Below are 6,230 nucleotides of genomic sequence, written 5' to 3' on the forward strand. Positions count from 1 at the left end.
TCAAGGTCCCTTAGCGCCATGGATTTTAACACCTGTGTTGAAACCTCCATGGCGCTAAGGGACCTCGGAATCAGGCGGTAAGGGTCGGCGCTGTTTACGCGCCGTAAAACCCTTACCGCCTGAGTCGTAATGAGGCCCTTAATGACTTTCACAGACAGACGTAGGAGATTTCCGTTCCCCATTGTAGCAATAGGGGTTGTATAATAAAGATTTGGTGTTTTGGCTGAAGTCCATTTTATATACAAAACATTGTGGTCACTTTGCGCTGTTTTTATCACCTTTGCTTCCGTTAAGAGTGATAAAAATGATTGTGAAGCAAAAATGTAATCGATGATGGAATGAGCAGTCCCCCTATTCCATGTTGGTGTGGTGTTTGAGTCACCGAATACAAACGCTGTGTTGAAAATATTTCTTGATGACATTAAGTCACACCAAACCCTTCCTCGAGAATCACTCTGAGCAACAGATTTAGTTGTTAGCCCAGGTGTTGAGGGAATAGAATTTGTATTTAAGTCTCCACAAATCAGTAAGTCGGCACCATAAAAGGCTGTAAATGTCGAATCAATTGTTGCTGTTACCAGGTCCAGCAAGGTTTCAGATTGGATCCCCTTTGGGTTCCAGTAGATATTGGGGATCATGACCTTCGACGAGGACATCTCATCCGTCTGTTCGTCTTTGCGTGACCATGAAAGTAATGCTGTTAGCATGAACGGGTGTACCAGGAGAATTTTCTCTATGTGTAACCCACTTCCGAGGCGGACAGCGATCAGCAGACCAGCAGTAGGGCGACCCTTTTCGCCGATCATCGCTGGAGAGAATGCTATCTCGAAGCCATCCAAGATCAGTTTGTCTTGAAGGCGAAGTTCTTGTATACATAAAACGTCATAGGATCCCAAGTCTATCTCGCCAGGAATTGTCAGATGTTGAAAGCCCTTTGCATTCCAGCAGCCTAAAGAAAGAGTTGAATTTGTGCCATTTAGCCAGATACGTACATGCTTTTGGCAAGCAGCAAGTAAACGTGAAGGTAGCAGAACTTCCTTTAGGAGGAAGTGGCAATTTTCTAGAATGCCCTGAACCCATTCTCATGGGGATAAGACAAGGTATGTCTTATTACAGAGCCAGGTCCATTCCTAACTCTGTCTGCATTGGGATGCACCCTTGGCTGGTGACCTGGGTACTGCTCATTAGCTGATTGCTTTGCCATGACTATCCTAAGGCTCAGGTATTCCCCAACCTTCATTCCTCCCTGTTACAGAAATTTCAGAAACACCTGCACCTGTTGGTCAGATTCAGATGACTGCTGGTTCACAGCCTGTATCCCCCAATATGCTGAGCGTTATTTCAGCTTTTCAGAGACATGGGTAGATAAGGGTCAAAGACAAGAAACATAATCTGTAGAAACAAAGCCTGCTACTGCTCCTGTACTAGGATAGAGAAGAGTGTGAAATAAAAAGCAGGGTTGCAACTGAGTTGCACATTTAGTGTTTCAAGTAAAAAGGTGCAGGTTAAGACAAAACTATCATAGGGATCTCATTCAAAAAATGGTCTTCACACTCATACAGAACACAGTCACCCTAATCCCTAACTGATACTACACTACTCTGACTGACAAAGTGGTCTCATGTCATGTTCTTTTAAATCCATTAGGATAATGGATGTGCTGCTTTTAAACTGCGGTGTCCAGACACTTTTACTTTTAAGATGAACAGATCTTTGGGCAGGGTACTTTCCATCCTGTATCCTTGGATAATCACAACAGAGTTCAGATTTTAGATCTAAGAAACAAACATTTACCTCAACCCGTTTCAGACAATACAATGCAATGCATAACAATACACTGACAGAATTACTTGTGTTCACCAACCCACGATTATCGATGGGCTCTTTCTTCTGCACCTGCTCTGCCCACCCACCTCAAGTCTCCGGGTGCTCCAGCCAACTCTCCCAACTGACTAAATCATCTCTCCTGGGCCACGTGGATCACCGGGCAGGTTGCCAGGTGGCCCTCGGACCTGGTCAGCAGAGCAGCAGGAATCCGATGTCTAAGGCACCAGACTGGCGGACAGAAGACCACTCAGTAGTCCGGTGGATTGGTTAACAATGTATTAGCAAAAAACAATAACAAGAACAAAAACCAACAACAGCATGTGACTTTGGTGCAAGTGAGAACCCACATCCCTCTGTGCACTGTTCTCTTATACTCAAAGGAACACATGCATTTTAATGGAAGGGGTGGTCCAAACAGGGAAAGGAATCATACTGAAACAATGTTGCTGGCAGAGAACAAAGCCTCATTGTACAAGCCTGTGATAAAAGCTGTGCTCTTTCATGTTAGTTAGTGCTGTCACGGAGGACAGCACTTTGTAACATATTTAGTCAAGGTGAATATACTCCTTAAAGATTCTCACACCCTCTGAGACAGGCGAGAATGCTTGCAATATGATGACTTACGTCCAGTAAAGCAGCTTTTCCTAATAAAGCGGGAGCCTAAAACACACTTACTTATGCCAAAAAAGAAACACATCAGAAAAATGAGAAATGAAAGCAAGCATTCCGACGCCCTAGATGGAGAGTCTTCATTGAAAAGACATGTGCACAAGCAAGAAACAGTTACTTATACATGGCAATTTGCCGTACCTGCTCAATATTATGCAGTAATGTGCAAGGGGAGTACATAACATTTTCAATTCCCAAACCTTCCCGAACTGCATGAACTGAGAGTCTGGCTCTCTTCTATTCTGTTCTGTTCTGTTACTATTCTTCGAATGTGACCATGAGACTGTAAAACACTAAGAGCCTGATTCGCATAGCGTTTTCCTATGGGATTGCGCGATTATAAAATACTTTCAATTTTCAATTTTTGTTTTGGCAGTTTTTTTTTTTCCTTTAGGTCATTTTTAGAAGTTGTGTACTGTGCCAAATCACCGGCAACAGAGTCTCTGAGAGCCTACGCTTGCATTTGTGTATAAAGGTTTTAAGAACATGAGCATGCCTTTGCTCAGTAGTGGCCTTCCTCAGGGCTATAGTGTCATAGATTTCAAGGGGCATGTTGAAACCATGCACAAGAAAACAGGCATAAAAGGCCCTTCTACTTACCCTTCTACTTAGTCCTCTAGCAGGGTCAGGTTCTGTAGACTGGACAGCAGGGAGAAAAAACCAGACTGGGTTGTGAACCATGGCTCCACTGGGAGCAGACCCCTGAAGTGGGCCTCCTGAAAGTTGTTGAGGTCTGCTGGGGAACGTTATGGGTGTATGAGGCTGGGCTCTTCTTGGGTTAAGGCTGGACTTGTGTGGGAGTTAATCCGCATAATCCAGCCTTGACTATCCTTTTCTACCTCAGCTTTAGTTACTTTGTCCTATTGAAAGAGGGCAGCTTGCAGATCTTAGATCCAGACATGGGTGTAGGGTATGATTAGCTACTTACATTTGCAGGACTACTTCCAGCATTATTGCCCTATTTCTAGACTGAGTGTTGCTTCTGCATATTATTTATGTATTTCATGTTATTTATGGAGTGCTATCGATCATTTGATAATTGTTTCAAAGCGCTTGACATTAGTTATTAATGTGAAACAACATAACAACACATGACATAATAGAACCTGACACAACATTAGTAAAACAGAACCGGCATCATGTCCCAAAAATGAAAGGTATGGGGACAAATACATAAAAGATGACAATGAAAAATGAACAAAATGCCTTTAAAGGCCAAGGAATTCAAATTTGGTTAAAAGTAACAGTCAAGAAGTACGAATCAAAAAAAGGAAAACAGAAGGGCAGAGCAGGGATGGATTTAGAGGTAGTGAGGGAGGAGTGGAAGTCTAAACAGTGATCTGGAGCGGAGGGCACCCATCGAAAAGGAAAAGAAAGGTATACATAAAAGAAATACATTCAAATCAAAATGCATTTAGATTTGGGAACAAAAACAGAGATCCTAACAGACAAACATTGCTCAACATGTCCTTGCTGCTTAAATATGACCGCATAACATATCACAGTGTAGCATAACAAACCTCAGAGAACATAGCACTTCAAAGCACGGCACAGCATAGGAAGGATAGCATAGACCAGCCACATATCAAAAAGATGACACACCCGCCTCTGGATTTACCACTTCTAGATTTGAAGTCTGCTGCTACGTAGGTTGACTGGCAAAATTGGAATGAAAAGCTATTTTGGAGGACGAACCCCAGAAATCAAAAGAAAGAAGCCTTCACCCTTCATTCATTCCCCTCTGGGGCCGATTGCTATTTTCTTTAATTAAGGGCCGCTATAGCACGACTACAGGAAGAAACATTTGGACCCTTTTGGAAACTAAGACACTTCTCATACTTTGAAAAAATGGTGGCATGCATAAAATGGACATTCTTTGTTTTTTTGTGCTATTTATGACACTAACATGCCACTTTACATGCTCGTCCTCGCGCTATGAGACATAGAAGCTTGTTGCAAAGCCTATGAAAGAAACTAGATGTATATATTTTTTTTAAAACACACGGTTCAGTAAGCTGAATCAAATAAAAGAGGCATTAGTGTGCTCGCTTCGGCAGCACATATACTAAAATTGGAACGATACAGAGAAGATTAGCATGGCCATGACACGCAAATTTGTGAAGCGTTACATACAAAAAGAGGCATTAGTGCACCACAGGGACGGCTCCTGGACGCTGAAGAGGACTGACCCCTTAAAACATCCTCCCGGCGGACCTGCTACTTAGTTGCTCCCACACCACGGACACATTCAACGGTATGCAGTGGAATGAACTGTAATGTGATGTTATATTAGGCATATTCTATACTATGCCAAATGCCATGCTATGTTAACATGCTATCATGCTGCACCAAATCACCACTGCAGTAGTCCACATAAACTTGCCCATGGAATGGTGCACTAGCCTCGATCTGTGTTTGTGATGACAAACTTTCACAGACATGGTTACTTGAAATCAATTCTATAGTCTTCTGTTGTGTGGACATATATAATAGAAGCAACATTCTCAACATCTTCTCAGAACACAAATGTTAAGCATGGTGGCTCAAATTACGGCTTCAAGGAAGAATTTTGCAAAGTGTTTAGCTTTGAATTGCATGTAAATTGAAACATCTTGGTCGGTGGCATCACATACAATGACATTTTAACTCAGAGACAAGAGAACATGGTTTCAAAAGATGTGGGCTTTAAGTGGTAACAACCATATGACGAACTCAGCTGGTGACTCATGATGTTTGTTTTGGTGCATTCATGCGTGCATTTACCATTACATAGAACTTTTATTTTCCGTACATTTTGAAGTTGAAAGAAAAGAGAATTAATCCCTTATACTGCTACTTTAATAAGCATTCATGAAAAAATAATCCATTAAATGTGGAGACTCAGAGTATTTAATGTGAGATCATTAAATGTATGTGCATGCATAAAAACATGGTAGTGGGATTTGAGTCCTGTCTAAGTGAGGGATGCTGATGGTGGCTCGCAGGTACTGTAGGACATGCTTTCTTAGGCTTCATGGTGGATTTATGGATTATTACAGTCACATTCTGGGGCCGATTCAAGGAATATTTGTGCGCTGAAATCGGTGGCGCAAGCGAGAAAAATCCAGCGCACGTGTGCGAATCACACGCAAGCGATTCATGGAAGTCTGTGCGTGTGTTTTTCCTGGGAGCTGTGCCGAAACCGCGCATGGCGCACACATCACTACGACATCCGAAACGCCGTGCACGATGCGCACAGCGAAAGCGCACAACCTGTAGCGCACACACCAAAAAGGGGGCGGAACATGTGGAATGGGGAACAACGTGTGAAAATGAGGGCGTAACTGGGGAAGTACTGCTGGGAAATACATGCAACACCCACATGCGTGTGGACAACACGTATTCATGGAATCGAATAGGGGAAACCCGTGCCCACCAAAAGACACGCACAGGCGTAAACACGTCTGCCACACGAAGGCAGGCAGAAGCGTCACCACGCAGTATGTGCGCGCAAACAACAAACATGCATATACGGCTACGATGAATGTCCCATTTCTCGCAGCAATGATCATGGGACACCACAGAAGGAGTAGAATAGCCGTGGCCCTGCAATTTTTTGCCCAGGACCAGCCTTTTTGGGATGCCTGATGTCGAGGTCTATGGAAGGTATAGGTTTCCACCTCATATCATCCTAGACCTGGTCACTGAGTGGGAGAATGACCTCACATCGCCCAACTTGTGCTCCCAAGCACTGA

General features: G+C 43.2%; 1 pseudogene; it reads left to right on the top strand.

Moving 5' to 3' along the window:
• Positions 1-4,537: 4,537 nt before the first annotated feature.
• On the top strand, positions 4,538-4,633 carry LOC138490576 (U6 spliceosomal RNA; annotated as a pseudogene).
• The last annotated feature ends 1,597 nt before the right edge of the window (positions 4,634-6,230 follow it).

Source organism: Ambystoma mexicanum, chromosome 9 (assembly GCF_040938575.1).
Source record: "Ambystoma mexicanum isolate Mex_15411 chromosome 9, UKY_AmexF1_1, whole genome shotgun sequence".
Taxonomy (NCBI): Eukaryota; Metazoa; Chordata; class Amphibia; order Caudata; family Ambystomatidae; genus Ambystoma; species Ambystoma mexicanum.